Consider the following 27993-nt stretch of genomic DNA (forward strand, 5'->3'; position numbering starts at 1 on the left):
ATACCATCTTTATTACTTGCACTATGAGAATCTTCCTTAAACTTTTTCTTTCTGTCCTGTCTAGTTCTTCCATTTCTCCTATCTTATTCAGTATGAGACATTCCAAACTGTGAACTGCTTCTGGCTTAAAAACCATGGTTTGGCACTTAATTTTCGCATTGTGGGAGATTGTTGAGTCTTGTTTTTTTTGTTTTTATCTATTTATTTATTTGTTTTTTGCTATATCGTGTAATTTGAATACTGTCAGAGCTTATTCTTTATCGTTGGTTAACAATGCCATATCACGAGAGAACACTAGTTATATAAGAATATACAGCCTACAGTTGCCTGCAGCCTACAGTTAACCTGCAACTGTAGGCTGTACATTCTTATATGAACAATTTCAGTTGCTGTCGCTGCATAAAAATGTTAAAAATTAAGAACACTAGGTACTCCACCTTCAAAACCTGCTTCATTGGATCTAAACAGATTATTGCTTGTTCTTCGTCTTTTTTTCTGGATAACTTGACACAGTTGACACAGTGTATTAAAATATATGCTAATGACGTAACAGATAGTATTTAACACCATCAGGATCTTTACAGATGACGGAGTTGTCTCTGCGTATTATATGTTACAATACGTTATTTTTATGAAATGGAAAGAGAAAGGAAGATGATCTGAACCTGGTACGGAGGACGACAGTTGGCTCTGAAGTTAGATTAAACGTGATGTACTGTCGGTAAGTGGATGAAAAGATGAAATATGATTCGACTACGCTATCGGCGACCAGTCACTTAAGTAATGCCACAACTTTCAAGTATCTGAAAGCATCTGGTAAAAGCCATATAAGACATAAATGAAGCCGCCAGGACAGAAGATGCCAGATGTGTTGGAACAATGCTAGGAAAATGTAATTCACTTTGAGGTTCGCCGATGACATTGTAATTCTGTCAGAGACAGCAAACGACTTGGAAGAGCAGTTGAACGGAATGGACAGTGTCATGAAAGGAGGATATAAGATGAACATCAACAAAAGCAAAACGAGGATAACGGAATGTAGTCGAATTAAGTCGGGTGAAGCTGAGGGAATTAGATTAGGAAATGAGACACTTAAAGTAGTAAAGGAGTTTTGCTATTTGGGGAGCAAAATAACTGATGATGGTCGAAGTAGAGAGGATATAAAATGTAGACTGGCAATGGCAAGGAAAGCGTTTCTGAAGAAGAGAAATTTGTTAACGTCGAGTATAGATTTAAGTGTCAGGAAGTCGTTTCTGAAAGTATTTGTATGGAGTGTAGCCATGTATGGAAGTGAAACATGGACGATAACTAGTTTGGACAAGAAGATAATAGAAGCTTTCGAAATGTGGTGCTACAGAAGAATGCTGAAGATTAGATGGGTAGATCATATAACTAATGAGGAGGTATTGAATAGGATTGGGGAGAAGAGAAGTTTGTGGCACAACTTGACTAGAAGAAGGGATCGGTTGGTAGGACACGTTCTTAGGCATCAAGGGATCACCAATTTAGTATTGGAGGGCAGCGTGGAGGGTAAAAATGGTAGGGGGAGACCAAGAGATGAATACACTAAACAGATTCAGAAGGATGTAGGTTGCAGTAGGTACTGGGAGATGAAGAAGCTTGCACAGGATGGAGTAGCATGGAGAGCTGCATCAAACCAGTCTCAGGACTGAAGACCACAACAACAACATGCAAAAGTTGTCGTCTGCAAAATGATCGTTTCGCTAATTCTTCAGCGTTGTTTTGCCGGTAGTGAATTAGCGGAAGAGTGAGAGAAAAAATGCGAAAAAGAACTGTACGACTCAACATGGATTTGCTGAGTCAGCATGAGTGCGTCACAGAGGCCGTCGACGCCTCCAGAAGAACATTATAGAGTGAGCCTTTTGTGCGTCGCGGCAAAACTTACAAAATTCCGAGACTCGATGTTTCAGTTGACGTACGACTACCTCCAAGATATCTCTTCGCGCAGCGACCACGACGCAAAAACTACAGAAATTCCGGCTCCCACAAAAGGATGTCGCAGTCTTTTAGCGAGACATCGTCGAGTGGAATAGGAACTGGGAGAAATGAATCTGGAAACCTCTGCACACACCGTCACACACCGCTTGGTGTGTTGTGGAGTACATGGCTAAATGTTTAAAACTATCCCTGTGCAGCTGATATGTTTACCACAATTTGTCTGTAGCACTCATCCCGTTAACCGCGTTAGCGCGCCGTTTTGGGCGATGCCCGGAGCGCCGGCGGGTCTCAACAGGAGGTTGGCGGCGCTGGCCGTTTGTCATCCGGACGCCATTGAGGCCGGGCCGGGGTCCCCTGGGCCGCCGTCCGTTCTCGGTCTGTTCATCCCGCCCTCGCAGGCGCTGCCGTCCGCTCCCGCTCCACGACAAAGTCGCGGTCAGCGCGCCACGGCCGAAAAATGGAAACAAATAGGATGGGCCGCCGGAAACAGAACGGCACGCCGGAAGCCGAATGGAGCAAAGCTGCTCTGCGCTGCCCCCGGGCCGAACGCAAACTTTGCCGTATTTGTACCGAACAACTCGGCAAGTCCGCTACAGTCTGTCAGCACTGAGACTTTACTATATGCTCGGTTCGGTTACTTTCGGCACAGTCAGATTCTTAATTTTATTTCTTGCTTCACTTCTTTAACTGCTACTTTGTGGCACCATGCAGATAATCAGAGATGACGTCACCGTCACTTTTAACATGCCAGAGATGCTTCTGAATTTAATAACAAGAAAATGAAAATTTAAATGTTTGAATAAAATCATAATCTGTTTAGACCAGTGCTCAGTACACCGCTTTAACATACCTTCCATGAATTTACTATACACGGAAACGTAAACTTTGTAAAACATTCGTGCGAAAAAGTTGCATGTCATGCAACTGATTTAAGTAGAATAACAGAAACAGATTGACAATTCCGTGATTTTTTTGCTTCATGACCAGTATGTCGTGTTGCAAGGCTTATTTCTCTGACAGAAATATTGCTTGGATCACGGCCTACTGTTCATAGAACCATCAAATATGCATATAACATACTTCATTGTACGATTAAACTCTGACGATACTGACGACATGATTTACACGACGTGAAATGATAAGTCAGCATTATTAGCATATCAAATGGTTCAAATGGCTCTGAGCGCTATGGGACTTAACTTCTGAGGTCATCAGTCCCCTAGAACTTAGAACTAATTAAACTTAACTAACCTAAGTACATCACACATATCCAGCCCGAGGCAGGATTCGAACCTGCGACCGTAGCGGTCGCGCGGTTCCAGACTGTAACGCCTAGAACCGCTCGGCCACGGCGGCCGGCTATTAGCATATCACTGCTTGTACATGTACGAAGATTAAGGTGGTACGAAAGTGTAAATGGTGGTTAATGCCATTTTCTTCTAGTAGTATCTACCTACGAATGGTGTTTCAAAATTATAGGCGCTACAGTCTGGAACCGCGCGACCGCTACGGTCGCAGGTTCGAATCCTGCCTCGGGCATGGATGTGTGTGATGTCCTTAGATTAGTTAGGTTTAAGTAGCTCTAAGTTCTAGGGGACTGGTTACCTCAGAAGTTAAGACCCATAGTGCTCAGAGCCATTTGAACCATTTTTTTGAATAAACTTTGAGGGGAGTAAAAGCTTTCTTGAGGACAAAATGATGACGGTAACCTGTGTTCGGATACATGATCCAACACCGCTACAAAGCGTCGAAGGTACAGACGCCGGCGCCTGTATATGTGCAATACAACCCAACTTCGCTATCTCATATATTTCCGAAACGAGAAAAATGTGAAAAATGCAATTGGCCAGGGATGCACCTAGGGGCTCACACAATGGGCAAGCATGTACATTCCATAAATGTAAACAAACATCACTTTCAACACAAAGGTACGTTTTTTGGGTCGCACGTGTATATCTCTAAACAGAAATTAGAACAAGAGGTACAGTTGGTGACGGCAGACTTGCTTTTATTGTTCTGAACCTCATACCATCTGAATTACGTAGACTTTAAAGGATGGGAATGGCACCGGAGTTTCTGCCGTACTGCGCAGAACAAGGGTTCAACCAACCCGCATTACGGCATTACAGGAGATGCTGTGGCACCGTTTGCATTATTTACAGTCTAAATGTTTCAAAAGGCATGAGGTTTACAGTAGTGAAACCAAGTCTTCCATCACTAATTGTACCTTCAGTTTTCATTTCGGTAGAAAAAAAAACATACACATGTGCCATTTAAAAAAACATAACTTCTTGTAAAAAGTGATGTTTGTTTACTTGTATGGATTGTTCATTCCTGCCCATTGTATGAACCCCTGATATAGGTGCATCCCTAGCCAATTGCATTTTTTTGTACTTCTTCTGTTTCGGAAATATATGGAGTAACAAAGTTAGATGGGATATCACATACATGCGCCGATGCCTATAACTACGACGCCGTGTAGCGTGGTGGGTTCATGTTTCCAGACTTTGGTTCCTATTCTCATTTTGTTCCTCAAGAGACCTTCTACATCCTCTCGAAGTTTGTCAGTGTAATTTTGGAACACCCTATCTTTAGTAAAGCTAGACTTTGTTTATTTTTCTTAGCTGGAGATGTTCCCATTTCTGTTCTGTCTTACTTAACGTTGTGCTTGTAATCTTCTAGAAATTCTTGTCTTTTTTAGAGGACCGACGTTTTCATGCTATTTATTAAAGTCCGAAAGTTAGATGAAAAATTTGGATATTAATATACATAGAAATATACAAATTTATTTACTGAAACATTCCTCAAAACAGATGTTTCTCTCCAACATAAAAATAAACGTGGAACGTATGTATTCAACGGTATCTCTTCAAGATGTCCCGCCAGGTACACCGATCTTTTTCCTTCTCATCATCTCCAACAAAGTTTCTCATTGTTTTCTGTAATTTTGGAGCCAGATAGTCGTCGATCGTTCATTTCTTCATTTCTTCATCTTCCCTCAGTTTCGCAACCTAGCGTCAGATTTAGAATTCTTGTTTCATCCATTCTTCTTTTATGTCTGTACGACTGTATTTTTCTTCGATCCAACACATCACGTGTTCTTCCTTTACTTCCATAACCTTCATCACTTCGGTATTCGTTACGTGGTGCTTCCTTCATATTCTTCCTGATCTTCACCAGACGTCCGTCTCTAACACTTTTTTATACGTCTCTGATTAGATGCCCAAGTCTCTGCGCAACACAGGACTGTATTCTATTATATCGACCCGAATATTCTATAATATCGACCCATAAGATTGAACTGAGATCCCAATGACCTTGCTTAGTTTATTAATTCTTGTATTATTTTCTAAATTCGAATTTCTCTCTTTTTCTAAAATGGACCACAGCTGTCAATAACTATCGACAAATTTTGTTTTTCTCATCTACATGCAATTACTAAGATATCATTACTAAGATATTCTGTTGTTTTTTAATTAACCTGCGGAAGAATATAAGCGCTTAGAGTAAACTTTTGTCTGGAGGATCATTACCCCCATGGGATCACCCATCACCCCTCCCCCCCCCCCCCCCTCCCGCCGGAGAACCATGAGACCGAGATGGGTCTGAAACGACTAGACGATAACGAGAGTGTTTATACACTGTACTGGGTGAACTCGAACTTCACCCGCAAGTCGCAACATCCCTCTCGCTCCTAACATCGCTTATTAGAAGCAGACGCTTCGCCCGTAAGCAGTGTTCTTGCTGCTCTACGGATACATCGGTCGAAACTGTATCCCGGAGCGACGCAACATTTAGGGAATCTGTTAACTGTTTCACGTTGCAGTTCTTCTGATGATGTCCTTTGTATTCTTTCGCGTTATCGAGCGGTAAACTGATAACGTATGGCTTGTGACATGATTTCTGGTAGCTGCCATTAATAAATGAAAAACAGAGATAAAAATACGGTGAGTTCATTGTAAGTAAACACCGTGAATTTTATACGAAAATACGCTTGTGATATGATCGAACCGAAAACGGAAAATAGTAAGATCATAGCCAACACGGAGCACGCGTCTATATAGTGATTAGCGTCGCCACACTGACCTGACACGCTACAGAATCTGCTACATAACATCGTCCTGTTTCGTGCTTCTTCGTACACTCTCCGAGTGACTCAGTTTCATGATTTGTTTATTAAAACTCAGAATTTGCTTCATTGTATTTATGCCACAGAAGTTGCCGATACCCTACTAGTGACATTTACTATGTCCAGATAAGTCACTATTGCTGACATATGCAGGAAAAGTTACGACTGATTGGCACTGCTTTCCGGACCATCACCTCCCAGTATGTGAGCGTGTAAGATATTTGTCTCTCACACCGAGCCGCTCACCAAGCCACCGACCTGCTACAAGCGCCGTGTGTCGCGACATTCGTGCCGCTGAGGTTTCTGACGGACTGGGAAAAGTACCCTTGTCGCGACATTCGTGCCGCTGAGGTTCCTGACGGACTGGGAAAAGTACCCTTCTACGGTTTTGTATATCAGCTACAAGTCTAGATAATATCTTAATCTATCAAACTTAATATTTAAAAAGCTGACTAAAGGAAATGCAGAATGCCAGAATTTTACAAGATATGTCACTACAAACAAAATTTCGGTAGTTGTTCAGCAGCATTTTCAGCGTATTTTGCCATAAGCGATCCGTGGTGCCCAGTCTTACTGCAGTCGCTACAGAGTAATTGTATTTCGATTGAGCAATAGCTGGATCGCAGTGGTTTTGTTCTGCGATCAGTTCGGGTGCCACATCTGTTATTAATGGACTATTTCAAAAATGGTACAAATGGCTCTGAGCACTATGGGACTTAACAAAAAAAAAAAAATGGTTCAAATGGCTCTGAGCACTATGGGACTTAACATCTGAGGTCATCAGTCCCCTAGAACTTAGAACTACTTAAACCTAACTAACCTAAGGACAACGCACACATCCATGCCCGAGGCAGGATTCGAACCTGCGACCGCAGCGGTCGCGCGGTTCCAGACTGAAACGCCTAGAACCGCTCGGCCACTCCGGCCGGCGACTATTTCTTTTCGGGGCATGTGAAGAGCCTAATTTACGAGATTCCGATCGGTACTCGTCTGGACTTTGTTGCCAAGATTGCCTGAGCCGTGGAAGTACTTCCTCAAACATCTGGGATTCTTGAATGTGTAAGGCAGTCGATGATGCGTCGCTGTACATTCTCTCTTGATCATGTTGAACAATATTCGTGAAGGAACAGCAGTATTGCAGATTGAACACATAATAACAGAACTGTACACGTCTGGTTTTGGAGTTCTTGAGTTATTCTGTGTTTTGTGTTGCATTTTTACTGATTGCGTATTACATTCTTTTTCACCGTTTTCAATTTATTTTCCGCATAAACAAAAGCAGCTGTAGTAACAAACCGAATGAATTATAGTTACATGAGTAGTCTGAAATGTTCCAGCGGAGCCCATAGATCCCTTATACCAAAATACTCAGAAAATATTCCTGAGGAACCTCCGTGGTTTTCTCAGTCAAGTTCGGGATCATACTATACAACTACCATTCAAATAAAATCATTCCGCTTTTGGCTCCTAAGATTTTACTGATTGCGGTTGCAGTTTCGACAGGTGGTCATTTTCATGCATTGAGGGATATTGTAACCTACTCAGTAATATAAAGCTGTGACGTGGCGCGTAACAGCAGTTGCATGTGATGGTGTGAATTTATCTGCTGTTCCATATACCACACACACTATAAAGCTGATGAAATAATGATATAAGCACTCGAGTTTGAATTTCAGGCAGCGGGCGTGGTAAATGGATCACAATGTTTTAACAGCAAAAAGCGGAATGATTTCATTTAAAATCATCAGACTACTATGTAATTACCTGTACGCCCACAACAAACTCGCGTAACAGAGTTTTTTGTCACACCTCGAAGAATGCGTCATCATAACAGAGGAAAGTAATCGTGTAGTTACAGCCAGTGACCGTATGCCTAAGCAACATTGTACTGTAAAGGAAGATACTAGAAGTTTTTCGACCCCTGTGTATAATCTGTGTCTTCAGACAGAATAAATTACGAGTATTACTTGTATGATGAATTGGACGCAGCGTTTTCCTGGCTGATAATAGCAAACAGCCGTTCGCGTTCCTGAGATTTTACGCTGACTCAGACGGAGGGACGAATGTCACCATGAAATCGGATCGCTTCCCGAGTTCCGCGCCATATTCTGGAATAGGTTCTCGGAGAAGACATCACGAACACCATACTTTGCCCGTTGGTTGTCTGACATTGCTTTAAGCGTAACATACTGCAAAGGAAACGAAGGAAGGTTGGCATTTAACGACTCGTTGACCTCACGGCCTTTGCAGATGCATTATAAGTTGCGTTACACAGGAATGGGAAAAGAAATCTGTCCGACATGTCTCGCTAAGGTACACCTTTTCGAATAGCACAGTGCTAACTATGAACGGAAAAGTTCTACTTGTCAAATGAGAATATAGATACCGGATACGACTTAGATGATACAGTTTTACAAAGGTTACATCTATAATTATAATCACAACCTGCAGTAACGTCAACATTAATTTTTCAGGTATCTGAAATGTAATGACGAATCTAGACTTCTTGTGAGAGTGTACTAGAAAAACAATTGAAAAGTGCACCAGTTCGAATTGTTAACCAATTTATCATTTAGTATTTCATTTCCTGGTTTTATAACATGCCAAAACATATCTCAGCCGTATTGAAATCCACTCTGTGACTTCCGTTAAAATAATGGAATATTTTTACGGTCACGGGACACACAGTGCGCAGACTGAATGTTCCATATCAAGTGCCTTTCAAACAAGCTGCTAACCTGGAAAAACTGGGGATGAGATGGATAGAAGGTAAGTCAAAGATTACACACGTGACTGCACGTATCAGAACAGATATGAAATGATTGGCTCACAGCTGTATGAAATGCGCAACAGCCCCAGTATAATGACAGTGACAAATAATTATTAATTCTAATTTAGTAACGGTACCTAATAACACCTTAATAAACAAGTGTTTCGTAAATAAAGCTAGTCATCTTCAAAATTTTGATTCATCTAGTTTTTCTCGTAGGTCCTAGAATATTTCACAGCCGTGTTTCTGCACACGATACAGATATTTGTTTATTTGTCTTTCTGTACGAAAAAAGCAGCTGAATAAAATCCCGATGTTACTAATGTTGCATAATCTTATTGTTTTTCGTTTAATTTATTATATACTTTTATCATGGGCTAATGTCATTTATGACACCGTTTGTTGTTGCAGGCACCGCTACTGCAGACGACCAACGATACGACAACGTTTTCACAAGGTAAGCTTCGCAGCACATACGACAAAATTGTTATTCTGATAAACAAATAACTGTTCACTATGCCTGAAACGATTTAGGGAAATCACGGAAAACCTAAATCAGGATGGCTGGAGACGGGATTGAACCGTCGTCCTCCCGAATGCGAGTCCAGTGTGCTAACCACTGCGCCACCTCGCTCGGTGTTTCATTCGTACTGATCGTGCTGCGGTAATTGAAAAGTGCAACCTTACACTAAGTAGCTAAACTTTCCGTCAGTGACGTTTTCCCATAACCTACATCGGCAGACGTTACAAGAAGCTAGAATTTTCTTACGCATTCATTGGAAGATTAGTCATTTTGTTCTTAGATTTGATATAAATACTCCTCGTAAAAATAATTTGCTAATGTATTTTTTTTTCCTAATGTTCTGAAGTGGACAGTATTAAGTCTGTGTTTGAAAATTTGAGTTAGTTTCACAATTGGTTAACGTGATATTTGTCATTCGATGAGAGCATTTCGTTGTTAAACCCAATTCGCCCTCCCCCCGTGGTCCCCTTCTAGTACTGTGCTTAAACTGTTTTCACTCACGTGAAAACCGATAATGGATCATTTGCTTGGGTAATGAGTGGGCTGTTGATTGATTCCAAACATGTTCACCTGAGTGGCAGTGACGAGCTCGTAGGCAAGTGACACGTTGAGCGCGGGTGGATCACACGTGTGAAGTGATTATTTTATTGGCACCACTTGGTTCCTCTTTTGTGCTGATGTTCAGTTACGTTCCCTCGCTGGGCGGTGCAATCGAATAGTTTTACGATTTGAGTATACAACTGTATCCACTTACTACATTCCTGTTTTATACGGTAGCATGCATTAAGTTGTGCGAGGAAGGAGGATTAGCCCCATAAACTTCCTTCGCCAGTTGTTTCATTAAAAAGATAGCGATTACTACAGGCAGATTCCGACTATTCTGCCGTATCAAAATGATTGACCGATAATGGTGTGTGGTATTAAGTAGATAATTTAATATTCAGACTGTTTACCATTTCATCTGTAGAAAAAAGTATAATAGAATTTGAAACATTGCCCAAGTTTGAGCTTTGTAGTGAGTACTAATTTGTGGATCCTGAACATACATGTTGTCGTACTACATTTATTTTCTTAGAAAATTAAGTCATGTTGTCGTTGCTGTTGTGGTCTTCCGCCCGAAGTCTGGTTTGATGCCGCTCACCATGTTTCTCTAGTCTGTGCAACCCTCTCCATCTCCGAATAACTAATTACACTTACATCCTTCTGAATCTGCTTACTGCATTCACCTCTTGGCCTCCATTTATAATTTTTTCCCCACACTTTCCTCCAGTACTAAATTAATGTTCCCTTGATGTCTCAGGATGTGTCCTATAAACCGACCCCTTCTTAAAATCAGGTTGCAACACAGATTTCTTTTCTCCGTAGTGCTGTTCAGTACCTTTACATTAATTACATGATCTATCCATCTAATTTTCACAACATTCTTTGTAGCACCAGATTTTAAAAGCTTCTGCGTTCCTCTTGTGTAAACTGTTTATCGTCCATGTTTCACTTCCAGATTTGACTACAGTCCTTACAAAAATCTTCAGAAAAGAATTCCTAACACTTAAATCTATATTCGATGTTACGAAACTTCTCTTCTTCAGGAACGCTTTTCTTGCCACTGTCGGTCTGCATTTTATATCTTCTCCACTTCGGTCATCATCAGTTATTTTTCTGCCAAAATAATGGTTCAAATGGTTCAAATGGCTCTGAGCACTATGGGACTTAACATCTGTGGTCATCAGTCCCCTAGAACTTAGAACTACTTAAACCAAACTAACCTAAGGACATCAAACACACCCATGCCCGAGGCAGATTCGAACCTGCGACCGTAGCGGTCTCGCGGTTCCAGACTGAAGCGCCTAGAACCGCACGGCCACACCGGCCGGCCTGCCAAAATAACAAAACTCATCTACTACTTCAAGTGTCTCGTTTCGTAATCTAATTCCCTCAGCATCACACGATTTAATTTGACTACATTTCATTATCCTTGTTTTACTTTTGTTAATGTTCACCTTCCTTTTAAGACACTGTCCATTCCGTTCAACTATGCTTTCAATTCCTTTGTTGCCTCTCGCAGAATTACAATGTCATTGGTAAACCTCAACATTTTTATTTCTTCTCCCTGAATTTTAATTTCTACTCCAATTTTTTCTTTGGTTCGCTTTACTGTTTACTCAATGTAGAAATCGAATAACATCTGGGATAGGCTACAATTCGGTCTCACTCCCGTCCCAACCTCTACTTCCCTTTCGCTCGATTCTCATAACTGCCACCTGGTTTCTATAGTTAGTATGCATTGAGTATTCCTACTTTTCCCGGAATCGAAAGTGGTCTTCCACGAGGTCGGCTTTCATCAGTTTTTCCATTCTTCTGTAAAGAATTCGTGTCATTATTTTGAAACCATCACTTATTAAACTGATAGTTCCGTAATATTCACACCTGCCAGGGCCTGATTTTTTTAATTGGAATTCTCACATTTTTCTTGAAGTCTGATTGTATTTCGCCTGTCTCACACATCTTGTATTTCGCCTGTCTCACACATCTTGTATTTCGCATGTCTCACACATCTTGCACACCACATGGAACAGTTTTGTCATGGATGGTTCTCCCAAGGCTGTCAGTAGTTCCGACGGAATGTCTTCCAATCCAGGGGCCTTGTTTCGACTTAGGTCTTTCAGAGCTCTGCCAATTTCTTTTCGTAGTATCGTATCGGCCATCCCATACATGTCCTTTTCCATTTCTATAACATTGCCTTCATCTCCCTTGTATAGACCCTCTATATACTCCTTCCACCTTTCAGCTTTCCCTTGTTTGCTTAGCTCTGGTTATAGATCTAAGCTCTTGATATTGACAGCTGCTTCTCTTTTCTCCAAAGGTCTCCGTCATTTTCCAAGTTAAAATAAAGAACCTCACCTCCGAATTTTTTGTGTTGCCCTGTGGGGAAAGTGAGGTGGAAAATGCTTATACTCAGTCTCACTGTGTGGGAGTAATTTATGAACTGTAATTGTTAGTGGTCAAGAAAATAGTGCCTCCCCAGATAGTTGTTAAATGCGATCCAGAAAGTTCATTCAACATTATTTCTGTTGGTGTCCTCGAAAAGACTTCGCGTAGTCAGTCAACAGGACCTCCTGGTAGATGCCATGTTGGTGAATGTCTGACTCTGAGGTTTCACGCACTTACAGGGTGAGGGAGACCATCTGAGAAAGTTGAATATGATGTTTACTATTTGTGGGACGTACTTGAGTGACGTGACTGTCGCTATCGGAAGGCAACCACAAGTGAGAATCTGCATAACATGGCGAGATACGACGGCTATAAGGCTAGGTAACGCGCCATTATGCTCCGCTGTTGCTCCCCATTACTAGTAATTCTCTCCTTTGCCCGTCGCTACTCTTTAGTTGTTTCCTTTGATATTACTTTGTAACTTTTATTTCAATTTACGTTTGATCACATGAGAAACTTGATATTGAATACTAGTGCACTGTTTCGTCCGGACTCGAACGCTTAATATTCGATTTCCTATTTGTTCGTAAATCTTAAATATAGAATACATGTCAGTTAATGAGCCAAATTTGGGCTGTTCCTATTGTCATGACCACTGTTCGGACCTACTTGTTCACCTACGGCTATCATAAGCTTGATTAACTGGTGTTCAAAATAACTAGATGATTCACGCCTGTTCGTGGGATAGAATCAAATTCTTCCAAGACACCACGGTATAGCATAATCTCAGTTGGGTTCCACCTGTTAGCGTGAGTTTTGGGCAGGTGAAGTGTACCGCCACAATGTGAAGCGTGCGCTTGACGATAACAAAAGTTACCATCAGATGCTGGAAAGTGTCTCTCAGCAGCTGCAGATCTACATAGGTAGATCTAGTGTATCGCTATCTGCTGTAATTTAAATGGGATTTCATTTGATGCAATGGTTTCAGCATATAGTCGTAGTGTACCTACAGCGAATATTACACAGCGCACTATTGTACTAAGAACAAGGGAAAAAACACGCTTCTTAACATCCTATATTTAAACTGACAAATTTTAATAAAATCCAGCTGATTTCATTCTTCAGAATCGAAGAACGCCCTACTATTTTCAATTACTGCAACGTCCCATAATTAATATTAAGGGTCTAAGGTGGCGACCTTATAACACGAGAAGTGAGTCAGACATGTGCTCTGCTGATAAGAAACTGTTACGAAAGCCGGCTACTTCGATTACACCGTTAAAGTGATACTCTACCTTTACTCACGTTAATGAGGAAGCTGTTTCCTATTTCTTCCTCATTAGAAGACACAGCTACGTAGGCAAAATTCCGTGAAATGCTGCTCTTCTTACCATCGCTCACAGACTGACTCCAGTAGCTTCTCCAGCATTGCAGAGTTAGTTCAAAACATTTGACACTGAAAGCATCTCGGCCAACTTCACAATTTACTTTAGTGAAAGTAGAGAACTACACAGGCTGCACTGTTACTAAGAACAAAACAAAAAAAAGAAAAAAAAATGCTACGGCCGTATCGCAAGGGACGTTTAGTTTATCGTCTATGACAATATTCAAATTTAGTACACATTAAAACTATATAAGTTTTACTGAGAAATGGTTTACGCGAAGTCAGGCTTTGGGGTATACAGACGTGCTAGTCTTGGATCTCGCAACAGACGTGATATTGCTATTACTGAGGTGTAAAAAATGTCTTCAACAAGCCGCGCGGGATTTGCCGAGCGGTCTCAGGCGCTGCAGTCGTGGACTGTGCGGCTGGTCCCGGCGGAGGTTCGAGTCCTCCCTCGGGCATGGGTGTGTGTGTTTGTCCTTAGGATAATTTAGATTAAATAGTGTGTCAGCTTAGGGACTGATAACCTTAGCAGTTAATTCCCATAGGACTTCACACACTTTTTTTTGTCTTCAATACACACTGCGTGCCCCGTGTTGGGACAGGTGAACGGAGTAAACGTTGGTAATCAGTTGTCACCACACAGGATAATATAACGACTTCAAATCGGCGAGTATGGAAGCCCTCCAACGCAGTTACCCAAATCACTCTTTCAGTTGTGATACGACCGATGTAGAAGCGTCCATTAATTCCGTGCAAAATGTGCACGCGATCCGGAAGCTAATTGATAAATGTAAGTATTAACAGTTTACATTAATAGGAGCATCGTCGGAGCTTGGAAAGAGATTAAGTGTTCAACTAACGTTGGGCATCGAAGGCAACATCATTATACAGGGTGATTCAAAAAGAATACCACAACTTTAGGAATTTAAAACTCTGCAACGACAAAAGGCAGAGTTAAGCACTATCTGTCGGCGAATTAAGGGAGCTATAAAGTTTCATTTAGTTGTACATTTGTTCGCCTGAGGCGCTGTTGACTAGGCGTCAGCGTCAGTTGATGCTAAGATGGCGACCGCTCACCAGAAAGCTTTTTGTGTTATTGAGTACGGCAGAAGTGAATCGACGACAGTTGTTCAGCGTGCATTTCGAACGAAGTATGGTGTTAAAACCTCCTGATAGGTGGTGTATTAAACGTTGGTATAAACAGTTTACAGAGAATGGGTGTTTGTGCAAAGGGAAAAGTTCTGGACGGCCGAGAACGAGTGATGAAAATGTAGCACGCATCCAGCAAGCATTTGTTCACAGCCCAGGAAAATCGACTCGCAGAGCTAGCAGAGAGCTGCAGATTCCACAATCAACTGTATGGAGAGTCCTACGAAAAAGGTTAGTTATGAAACCTGAACGTCAACTACCCGAGGCGACGGATCGGCCGCCAGGCAGCTCGTGACAGAGCACTTCATCACTGGCCTCCAAGAAGCCCTGATCTTACACCCCGCGATTTTTTCTTATGGGGGTATGTTAAGGATATGGTGTTTCGGCCACCTCTCCCAGCCACCATTGATGATTTGAAACGAGAAATAACAGCAGTTATCCAAACTGTTACGCCTGATATGCTACAGAGAGTGTGGAACGAGTTGGAGTATCGGGTTGATATTGCTCGAGTGTCTGGAAGGGGCCATATTGATCATCTCTGAACTTGTTTTTGAGTGAAAAAAAAACCTTTTTAAATACTCTTTGTAATGATGTATAACAGAAGGTTATATTATGTTTCTTTCATTAAATACACGTTTTTAAAGTTGTGGTATTCTTTTTCAATCACCCTGTATATCCAAAGATTGACAAATGCTTCGCTGGTAAGACACGACGTCACGGGAATCCTACCTCTGGAGGAAAGGGAGTTGAACAGTGCATGTTTGCGGGACTTGCTGCTGACATGTTGCAAGAACCAGACGCGGGATCCAGCGTGCGGTCAGCTTACGCGGTGCTTCATATACACCTGCATCAACTTGACAACTCTGCAATTCACACCTAAGTGCTTGGCAGAGGATTCATAGAACTACAGTATTTCACTACTGTTCTACTCTCGAACTGCAAGTGGGTAAATGAATACCTAAACCTTTCTGTGTGAATTCTCATTTCTGTTACTTTTACATGATGATACTTTCTTCACCTGTAGTCACCAAAATATTGTCTCTTTTGTAGGAGAAACTTCGTGATTGAAATTTCGTTAAAATATCTCGCCAGACTGGGAAACATCTTTGTTGTAGTTATTACCACACATACACTTTTATCAGATGCATGACATTCTCTCCCATACTTCGAGGTAAAACAAAACGAGCTGCCTTTCTTTCGACATTTTCAACGTCTTCCATCAGTCCTATTTGGTAAGGATACCACACAGTCCAGAAATTCTCCGGAAAGGTGCAGAGAAGCGTAGTGTAAGAATGTGTGATGTCTATTCTTTCGGACGTGTCACATATTTATTCACATATATGGGTAATAAATCCACAAACTCAGTACGAATACACATTTACGTTCTACCTCCAGCGGGAATCTAAAATAAGCGAGCATAGAGCATATGGACAGGGACTGGCAAGCGTGCCGGGATAGTCCGAGTATTTGCTATAAACACTGTGTTACGATGGTGCGGTGAAGAACACAACTACCTCGTAAAGAGGAGATCCCGGGTTCAGATCCCGTCCTGTCACGCATTTTCACTCGTTGGCGCTGATTCCGCACCAAGTCCCGATATAGCTGATGTCATCAGTTTCTTGCCTTTCCTTTCTCTCCCCCCCCCCCCCCTCCGTCCCCCTTCAATTAAGTAAGTGTAGCGTAGTATGGCTTGTCACAGTTGTAGCAACCGATGGTGACGCACTAGCTGGTGACTGGTCTACACCACCCTCGTGCTAGCCTGTTCAGGCTTCTGCATCACTAACTCGACGTTGTAGAACGGTGATTCCCATTCGTCACAGCTCCACTGATATACTTTCCTTACTGCATCACGTGCCTGAAAGAGCAGCGGGTGGCATTCAGTCTCGCGGTGGCCAATGGTCATAATGTTTTAGCTCATCAGCATATGTGGATTGTGCCAAGCCGTGTGTTTTCCACAGTCTCACTCCCTGCCTGTCCGTCCTGTACTTCATTTCTATGTTGGACCCCATTTTCACATTCATTGCTTCGTTGAGTGCACCACCCAGATGAATGCCATTAGGAGCGAGGTCTGGTGAATAAGGATGATGTACCAGACATTCATATTTCATTTCCTGAATAGTCTCAATTGTTTTATGGGCTGAATCCAGTCGGTCGTTGTCATGCTGGATTCAGAAGTCCTAATTGTTGGACAAATTAGATATTTCAGCATGTCTGAATAAGAAATACCGGTTATTGTCAAGCCTCTATCCATATAATGCTCCAAAATTACTCCATTTTCATCTTGGAAGAGAATAGGCATGACCTAACCAGCTGATGCTTGAGTGACGAATGTTTTTGGTTTCGGCGATGAGCTGTGGCACCATTCCTTGCTTGATTTTTCGTTTCTGTTTGGTGACAGTGGTCCCAAGTCTCATAGTCTGTAACAGTTTTTCCCAGAAATTCATTACCTTCGACGTCGAAACTATGTAAAAGTTCTTCACAGGCAACCGGCCGCTGTGACCGAGTGGTTCTAGGTGCTTCAGTCTGGAACCTCGCGACCGCTACGGTCGCAGGTTCGAATCCTGCCTTGGGCATGGATGTGTGTGATGTCCTTAGGTTGGTTAGGTTTAAGTAGTTCTAAGTTCTAGGTGACTGATGACCTCAGATGTTAAGTCCCATAGTTCTCAGAGCCTTTTGAACCATTTTTTTTCTTCACAGGCATCGACATGATGGCCTTTCAGTTCGGCAGTTAACGGACGTGGCATCCATCTTGCAGTCACCTTATTGAAATGTACTACATCACAAAAAGTATTCTGCACTGAACCAATACTAGTATTGAAAATTGTGACTATTCCGTTCAGAGTTACGCATATGTTCTCCTTTAGAAGCTCCTCCAGTAATGCAATGTTCTCCTCCGCCATTACGTGGTGAGGCTGTCCAGGTCTTGGGGAATCCCCCACAGAAGTTACACCACATTAAACTTCCTACACCATGCGTACACTTGCTGCAACGAGAAACACGAATCACCGTAGTGCTCTGTCATTCTACTATGAATTTCGATTGGTGTGACACCTTCACTACACAAAAAATCGCGTCACACATCGCTGCTCGATCATGGTTCTTGTTGACAGCGGGGCGGCCATCTTGTTACGGACGCTGCTGCCTTCTCCTGCGTTATAGCATCACTCTGCCACCTGTCGGTCACTTTCTGAAACTGAAGGAACACCACTGTCACCTGTCACTGCCACCTACCAACTGCATCATACAAGTTTTAGAAATTTTGTGGAACCCTTAAGGTTTTCATTTGAATCACCCTCGTATACTGGGATGGCCTTGGAATCTCGTAGCTACTCTTATCTCTCTCACATGAGACTGTGATATCGGGCCAAACCCGCGTTCTCGCTGCTACCTGCCGCCCGCTATTTCAGCCACCAATGACTCCTCTCCGCCGGCGTCCTTTCTTTTTCCTCTGGCCCTCCCTTTCATCCGCCGCTTGCTCCCGCCGCACCGCCATTTGCGCGTCATCCGAGTCCCGGCTGATCCTCAGTTCCCGGCCAGGCCGCGCCTCGCCGCAGACACTGCGGAAACAAGAGCCCTCGGTATTAGCCGAAGACGACGCTGCGGCTGCCGCCATCCCCGCCACGAATAATTTGTCCGCTACCTTGTCTGCAGCTTAGGATTTCATTAGGCGGCCAGACCCCTGACAGCACGGCGCCGTCCCCGGCAGCGCTCGTGCTTCTGTCCCAAATTTGTGATGATACGCCGCATCTGCAGACCCTCCAGGGCTCCGTACGAAATAACTTCTTTCTTTCCGTCCCTCCTATTTTCGCCCTTGACTATTGCAGTATATATACGTTATCACGGCAGCTTTGGCCCTCACGCCAGAAGAAGTAATTTCGCTGCAGATGCTTTCCGTGTCCTGTGTCATATCGTTCGAAGACAGCTGCCCGAGATTCTTTTCACTACTTCATATTTCATACAAGAATACGCAGTGCTTTCTGTTTGCCAGAGATGAGGTTATATTTGCAATAACTAGTGTTACGTCGTCAACGTCTTATGTCCATTGATTAGGCATATGCATTCTCTCTTTTCGCGAAGTTTATATCCATCGTTTCCTTTGTCGACCTACCTCACCATCCTTCAGCGTTGTTGTCTAGAATCTCTCATTCTTTTCAAAATTGTTTCCACCCATTCTGTATGCACTTATTCCCTCACTAATAATTGTTCTATAAGGACTTTCATTGAGTGTCGACATACCAAAAACACGCATCTCCGAATTATGTTGCTTTCTTTTGTATGAAACATCACAACGAAGTAACTCCCACAATTTACACTGGTGTGTTAACATCGAGATCTACACCTATAATAGAATCTACACTACACTCTGCAAGCCATCTTACGGTGTGTGGTGGAGGGTACTTTCAGTTCCAGTATCCCATTTTTATGTTCCAGACGCATACAGCTCGGGGAAAGAACGATTGCTGGTAAGCCTCTGTGTGTAATCTCTGTAATTTTATCTCCATAGTCTTTTCGCGAGACAAACTTCTGAGGAAGCAATATGTTGATTGGCTGTTCTAGGAATGTAGGATCTGGGTACTTGAACATTAGACCATAACGTGATGCAGAATGCCTACATTGCAGCGTCTGCCACAGAAGTTGGCTGAGCTTCTTAGTCAAGCTACATTAACGTGTAACGAAAGATGCTGCTCTTCTTTGGAATGAACGTCCTTACTCAACGATTGAAGTCCTGATGATGAAGCATGACTTCTAAATGTACAACTACTGAATATTATGTTTGTAACATATCGTTTCCTGCCCATGTCTTACATGCTAAAGCCAGTTTCTGGCATACAGCGAGGGAAGTTTTCTCTAACAGAGAAATGAATGGCTGGTCTTTCCCTAGCCTTCATAAATGGATTGTTTTGGAGGCCCTCAAGGACAGCTAAAGGGCGAGTGATCCCCTTCAGTTAGCGGGTGTTAGTAAGAATCTGTTGTAAATAAACTTTTGAAAGCCCTGTCAGCATTACTTTGTCGTACAATGACTGACGCGTATGGTGTACGGAAAGCATTTAATGAAATTACCTGAAAGTGGCTAGTAAGTCGATTGGCCTAAGATTCTCAATCCATACAAATATTCTAAATGTGAGATGAGTTCTGACTGTTAGAGTTTCACCACCAAACCACAGAATCGATGTCGATGAAATGTCTTCCCCGAGGAAGAACACAGTCTAGTTTAGAAAGTAAAACAAAGAAAAGTAATCTACCCCAATAGGGTGCAGTAGGACATGGGACATACCGTTTTACATTTTTGAACATATATGATTTTAAAAAATAATTAAATTTGTTGCATAATTTGGGCTTTGTTTAATGTATAGCAACTTCAGTATCACGATGCACAGATTCGCGCTCTTCCCCGCACCCGTGTGGAACGCCCCGCGTGGCACTGCGTGCCACAGCATTGAGCATTGTGGTAGTTGGTGGAGGAGGGGGAGGGGGAGGGGGAGGGGGAGAGGGAGGGGGAGGGGGGGGAGAAGAGTGCGTATCACGATGAAATACGCTCACCCAAACTGGCAGACGTGAGACATGTGAGGTAGCTGACGTAATTGCATGTACAGTAGCTTATTTACTCGTCGTCACACGTCATAGCGAAACTAGTATAGTAGTTTGCAGTTCCATGGGGCTGTTTGAAGTTAGCGAAGTTGAGGAGTTGGCTTACAGTCCTCATGGGACTTAGGTGGCAAGTCGCGTTCCTTTTGGAGCGGCGATACTACTGTTAATGCTGTTATCATATCGGAACTCTGCTATTTTTCAAAAAACTGTTCAAATGTATGTGAAATGTTATGGGACTTAACTTCTAAGGTCATCAGTCGCTAAGCTTACACACTACTTAACCTAAATTATCCTAAGGACAAACACACCCATGCCCGAGGGAGGACTCGAACCTCCGCCAGGACCAGCCGCACAGTCCATAACTGCAGCGCCTTAGACCGCTCGGCTCATCCCGCGCGGCTGCTATTTTTCACGGTATGCTAGTCTGCTTTACCAGTACGGTAAACATTTCCCACTCCATTGGCTGGCTGGTACAGCAACCGTTACTAAGTATTTCAAACAAAAAACTGCCTTAGTTGCAAAACAATGATTATTTAATAATGCGTTTCACTTTTTTGGGGCGTCATCGCACTATCTTAAAAACACTATAATCTGCTTATGGAATGGCCGGCGGTTCTAGGTGCTACAGTACTTGAACCATGCGACCGCTACGGTCGCAGGTTCGACTCCTGCCTCGGGCATGGATGTGTGTGATGTCCTTAGGTTAGTTAGGTTTAAGTAGTTCTAAGTTCTAGGGGACTGATGACCTCAGAAGTTAAGTCCCATAGTGCTCAGAGCCATTTGAAGCATTTTTTCTGCTGATGTAAGAGCGCAGAAATATGACGACGCTTACAAATCTGTACAAATGTGGTATCATACGTATACACGGTAGTAGTTTCCTGAAACGAGACGTGTAAACATATGTGCAGATTTATAAGCGTGGTCTTATGTCTATGTTTCTGAGTCTTCAGTTACTGGTGTGTCTAAGGCAGTCTTATGATGTCCCTATAGTGTGAAGCGCGTTATCATAAAATCATTATCTTCCACCCAAGACTGTTTCGCTTTTGAAAGTACGGAAAACCTACAGAACATTCGAGATTGCGTTCCGAGGCACGTGTGTGCTATTCTGCTTAGGTACTTTCCCGTTTATCAAGGCGAATGTTGCGGTTCAGAGAAAACGAACTTGTATGGTAGGAATGGGCCTCAGAGGAGAGCTTCGAGCGATTAACTAGCTCAAGGTGGTGTGACGTAAAGGTGATAGACTCGATAAGGTTTGACTGAAACAAATAAAATCCATTTGTTTCTGTGGGAATTTTGAGTGCTGTTTTCCTGTGTAAGTTTTTTCCTGTTGACTTTGAACTTTATTCTTGTTTTGTTGTGTAGATTGTCGGCTGAAGTTGGTAAACGCGAACCGAAACGTCCCCTTAGAAAAATTTATGAATTACTATGCTGGTTAACCCCTTACGTTATTTGAACGTACTCAGACATTTCGCTCTTTACTTATTCTGATCAACACAAAACTGACACACAATATTTTTAGCGCAACGCAATCAGACTTTCAAAAATCCCTACAAAAGAATGGCCCTTACTAACATTAACCTATACCTTTCACAAATCACTTACCTCACAAAAATCTTCGTTACTCGAACTACTGCAATACAGCAAGCGCTAATACTGCCAGCTAAATAAAAGATTCAAACTACTGAAAGCACTAACTACTGATAGGCATAGTTAGCAAATGAAAGATTTTGATAGAGAACAAACAATGTATTTACCTTAATAGTCTTCAAAAGTCATAATATGTATATCAGTTCATGACATCCAGTCTTACAAATTTACTGTCTCTGTCCAGATCATCCGCTCTCAAAACTTCGCCATCTCTCTCCCCACATCCACCACTGCTGGCGGCTCACCTCCAACTGCGCAACGCTACGCGCTGTTAACAGCCAACTGCCCAACATTACAATAGCAAATTCCAACAATGCAAACCAGCCAGAGACTTCACACAGCACAGCCAGTGATTTTCATACAGAGCGCTACGTGGCGTTACCAACATAAAAACTTAAACAGCCTACTTACAACATGAGCTGTTAGGGGTGCTTGTTTCCCCCGTTTCGTTCTGCAAGCGCCTATGAATATCTGGGATGCACTGGTTTTCCGCCAAAAGAAACTCAATGACACCTCTCTGCTGGGAACGCGCCTCCTTACAATCCGATGGCTGCGTATAGCACCGCCACCTGTCGGTACTTCACGGAACTTTAGGGGTTGAAGCAGGAATATTCCACGACGTCCTACTACAAATTCCGCGTTTTATAAATTGCAATTGGCCGTGAAAGAAAAGTGTTGCAATGGTTACTGAGCGCTCCTCGCATTAATTAAACGAGGCTAGCAGTCCCGCATCGCACCCTCCAGTGACGTACGTGTCTGCGGTCGCCGTTGGAGGTCGAGTAGCTCTTATCAATCACACCGCCAGCTGCTGCGTAGCACGCGCGCCAGTAGCAGTGCGCGAAATGTTGAGCACCGGACTTGAGCTGCGGGCTGTGTCGTGGTGCGTCCCCATCATTTAGGCAGCGCGCTCGTCCCGCAAATTCGTGCAGCGCGTCGGGTATTTACGGTCGGCGGGTGCGCATAACTTGGGGGAGCTGTTGGCGCGCATATGTTTACGGCAGAAAACGGTTTATTTACCTGCTGGCGGCAGCTTTCAGGCGCGGATGAAGCGCCGCTGACGGTGGTTGTTAGCCCTGCTCTCCATCACGTCGATTGGCTGTCGCCCCCGTAAAGCCGTACCACGCGCGCCCCAAACACTGCGCGACGGGCGTGCGGCCAATCCGGGACCACTCTCGAAGCGCCATTATCGTCGCCACTATCGATACGGGCCGCTGGGCCCATTTTAAAAAGCTGAAATCGTTCGCGGGAACATTCTCGTCCAATCTAGATGCTTGGATACGAATAAAAACAACGCGGATCGCTTCCAACAGCAGTGAGCAAATTAAATGTGATTTCCACTATTGCCGACATATTGGTCGCCAATGATTCTGCAGTTGTGTTGATATTAAAATTTATCGTCTGTTTTTCCGTCTCAGTTCAACATTTATTTTTACGATGGGACGTAATTGATCAGCTTCAGATCTATGAAGCTGGGTAAGCAACATGTCCAATTCGCTGGTATTACACATCAGAATACAGCAGTCTGTAGTTCCACATGGATAGGACGAGTTGTGTACGCAGCTACGTAAATCTGAAGCTGATCAACTTTTATCTGTACATTTCTTATTATATCAGTTTGATACATAAGTTCGTAGCGTTTTTCCATAAGTTTAATAAACACAACAGACACACATAACAGAGACTTTAGTCATTTGTTATACAGGGTGTTACAAAAAGGTACGGCCAAACTTTCAAGAAACATTCCTCACACACAAAGAAAGAAAATATGTTATGTGGACATGTGTCCGGAAACGCTTATTTTCCATGTTAGAGCTCATTTTATTACTTCTCTTCAAATCACATTAATCATGCAATGGAAACACAAACCAACAGAACGTACCAGCGTGACTTCAAACAGTTTGTTACAACAAATGTTCAAAATGTCCTCCGTTAGCGAGGATACATGCGTCCACCCTCCGTCGCATGGAATCCCTGATGTAGTGATGCAGCCCTGGAGAATGGCGTATTGTATCACAGCCGTCCACAATACGAGCACGAAGAGTCTCTATATTTGGTACCGGGGTTGCGTAGACAAGAGCTTTCAAATGCCCCCATAAATGAAAGTCAAGAGGGTTGAGGCCAGGAGAGCGTGGAGGCCATGGAATTGGTCCGCCTCTACCAATCCATCGGTCACCGAATCTGTTGTTGAGAAGCGTACGAACACTTCGGCTGAAATGTGCAGGAGCTCCATCGTGCATGAACCACATGTTGTGTCGTACTTGTAATGGCACATCTTCTAGCAGCACAGGTAGAGTATCCCGTATGAAATCATGATAACGTGCTCCACTGAGCGTAGGTGGAAGAACATACAGACGAAACTAAAATGAGCTCTAACATGGAAATTAAGCGTTTCCGGACACATGTACACCTAACATGTTTTCTTTATTTGCGTGTGAGGAATGTTTCCTGAAAGTTTGGCCGTACCTTTTTGCAACACCCTGTATATTTTCCTTCACTATTTTCAAGTCTGCCAACGCTGGGGTAACTTTTAGATTCCGCGACTGTAGAAATCACATGGTTTTGAGATGAAGAACTCGTCAAGCCGTGTTCGGAGCGCATTTTCATACGAAAAGGAAGTTCCTTGAAGGTTGCTCGATAGAGAGCAGAGATGGTGAAAATCCGAAGGCGTAAGATCAGGTGAATAAAGGGGGTGCGGAATGACTTCCCAACTCAACTCATGCATAGTATTTTTTGCCAGTCTAGCAGAACGCAGGCAGATGTTATCATTGAGTAGCATGGCTTCACGCCGCCGGCCAGGGTGGCCGAGCGGTTCTAGGCGCTACAGTCTGGAACGGCGCGACCACTACGGTGGCAGGTTCGAATCCTGCCTCGGGCATGGATGTGTGTGATGTCCTTAGGTTAGTTAGGCTTCAGTAGTTCTAATTTCTAGGGGACTGATGACCTCAGCAGTTAAGTCTCATAGTGCTCAGAGCCATTTTTGAACTTCACGCCGTCTTCCTTGTCGTTGTTCTTGTATTGCGTCTGCAAGACGTCTCAGTTGTTGACCGTAAATTTCTGCGTGATGATTACACCTCGGGGAAGCAATTCATAACACACCACACGGTTGCTGTTCCACCAGATGCGTAACATTATCTTTTGTGGGTAAGCGCAGGTCTTTGTACAGCGGTTGCTGCTTTGTTTGGGCTCAACGATTTCTTCCTTTGTTTTCCTTATGTTAGCATAAATACATAATTTCTCGTAACCAGGATGGGAATGGTCGGTGTTGTTCACGAGCCAGTTGATAGCGAGCAAGCGGAGGTGTACATACGGTACCTACTGATTTTTGGAACTTGGCTTAGAACATTTGGTACCCATACACCCGTTTTTTGCACCTTTCCCACTGCGTGCAAATGTCGCAATGTTGTCGAATGATCACTGTTCATCATCACAGTTCATCACATTTGCCAGATCTCGATTACACTGACCTGGATCATTGTGGATTAGTGCTTTTAAACGATCTTGATCAAACCCTGAAGGTCTGCCTGAACGTGGAGAATCACTAATATCGAAACGATGATCCTTAAAACGAGGAAACAATTGTCTTGCCGTACTCTGTCCAGTGATTATCTTCATACATTGCGCAAATTTTTCTGGCTGTCTCAGCTGCTGTCGCCCCTCTACTGAACTCAAACCGATGAATATGTCGGAAATGTTCTGATTTCTCCACTTGTCGCTCCATTTTGTAGCGTCGATGTCACAACTCACTACGTCCGAATGATAAAATGACAATATGTGAACTCAGTTCTCAGCAGAGAACTACAGATAAAAATGTCAGTCGATAAATAAATCTACAGCAGTCGGAATACCAACAAGTAAAACAAAAAAGCTACGAACTTAAGCACCAACGTAATAAAATTAAAAGTTGAACTGAGACAGAAAAAAAGACGATAAATTTTAGAATTTTGGTTTATTGTAAGCCCTTGTTTCGATAATCAAATTTAAAATGCTGAAATTTTTACTGTAACATTGGATAAAATATTCTTACTTGGCATGCCAAGTTAAATTCGGATAAAATCGCCAGCTTTTGACAAAATCGTCCTTTATCGATGCCAAGAGCTAAATGGGAATTTTAGTGAAGACTTTTTTTCTTACCCGGATAGAGTTCAGCTGAGTACTATGAGAAAAGGTTCAATAACTAACGAAGAGGTAACACCATACGAGTCGGGGCGTGGAATGTCACTATTTGAACGTGGTAGAGAGGATAGAAAATCTGAAACGACGAATGCAGAGCCTCAATCTAGATGAAGTGGGGATCAGTGAAGTAAAGTAGGAAGAAGTAAGGATTTATATCTTTCATTTCCACATGAATATTGCAAGCTACATCCATTTGAATGTGCTTACTGTATGCAATACTTTGCTCTACAATTTTTACACCCCAACTCTTCCTCCGCTGCCAAGTTGATGAATCGAGCGAGGTGGCATAGTGGTTAGCACGCTGGACTCGCATTAGGAAGGACGACGGTTCAAACCCGTGCCCGGCCATCCTGATTTAGGTTTTCCGTGATTGCATCAGGCAACTGCCGGGATGGTTCCTTTGAAAGAGCACGGCCGACTTGCATCCCCATCGTTCGCTACTCCGATGGGACCAACGACCTCGCTGTTTGCTCCTCTCCCCCAAATCAAGCAACTAATCAAAGTTGACGATTCATTGATGCTTCAAGATATTTCCTGTCAACTGATGCATTCTTTAGCTGTGCGCCACTGCGTTTTGCAGCTGTGCATCACGAGCTCATGCACTTAAACGACCGTGCTATTCCCAGTTACGCATGGCCTACGACTTTTGTATGACGAGACGATGACGATGTATCCTCATGTGTTATAGGTGCGTTTGAAAATTAGCCACGAAGCTAGTAGTGCTGAATACAACACATTTTAAGAGAGAGCCTGCCGAAATGATGCCTTTACTCAAATTTATCGTTGCTGTGGTGCCTACCAAGAAGAAAATAGTACGAGGACAATGGAGGCCAAGAAACGTGTCCATTTTGCCGATGCATCTTCCAGCTAATATTAGATTTGGATAATGCTCCACCTGACGACTATAATATGCAGGGGCCCTGTCATGCTGGAAGGACATACCCATGGTCGTAGACAAAGGAACATCCTCCAGTAATGCTTGAAACTCGTAGTTACCTAAGACTAGATTAACGGGCTTGAAGGACATTGCGGTAACTCAACAGGCCCAACCAACTGTTTGTCTCTCGCGTAACACCACGCATTTACGGAGGAGCGTTATAAAAATGTCTTCACTAAGATTTTCGTAGCACCACCGATAGGAGTTAAGTGTGTCATTGATATCGTCATGGGTGATAGCAATTTGATCAGCAAACAGTATTAATGGAATTTGCTGTAATAACGACGACTGATGTGGTATATTGCCCCTTCCTGGTGTCAGTTGGTAATTCATGGTTTGAATTTAAGACTTAGCTTTAAATAGATATTCGTTAACAAGTTTCTTGTGGTGGCCTTTTTTGCAGGAGCTGTGTATAAATGGCAGTAGTTCAAAAGAGAAACGTCTTTTGCATGCTGCAAATTAAGTGTCTTTATTTAACTCGTGCACTAAAGCAAAAAGCGTCTGGGTGTGTAAGTCAAATACAAAATAACTTAAGATGCAGCATGAGGATTGCATTTCTCTTATGAACCACTGCATTGCTATTTAAAAGTTCCATAGTTGGTTCAAGAGTGTAAGTAAAAATTAAATTTGAAACTGATGGTCCTGCAAAAAATTATTACTATTCTTCGATCGGAATGGTTACACAGAGTGCAATGCGCACACGATAGTGAAGGTAGAAGATATCCAAGCGGAGGCGCGAAATAATATTGTCTGTCCTGCAGATTCGTCAGATCTCCAAAAATTTCTACCATACCCGTACCGG

At 42.9% G+C, this 27993-nt stretch overlaps 1 protein-coding gene across 2 annotated transcripts in view; it reads left to right on the forward strand.

Moving 5' to 3' along the window:
• Positions 1 to 27993, forward strand: part of LOC124612264 (irregular chiasm C-roughest protein) — a 1966673-nt gene that overhangs the window by 563174 nt on the left and 1375506 nt on the right. For both annotated transcript variants that reach the window (XM_047140359.1, XM_047140358.1), the window contains exon 2: positions 9270 to 9315. The gene's annotated coding sequence lies outside the window, so the exon portion shown is untranslated. The remainder of the gene's footprint in view (positions 1 to 9269; positions 9316 to 27993) is intronic.

Source organism: Schistocerca americana, chromosome 4 (genome assembly GCF_021461395.2).
Source record: "Schistocerca americana isolate TAMUIC-IGC-003095 chromosome 4, iqSchAmer2.1, whole genome shotgun sequence".
In the NCBI taxonomy this organism is placed as follows: Eukaryota; Metazoa; Arthropoda; class Insecta; order Orthoptera; family Acrididae; genus Schistocerca; species Schistocerca americana.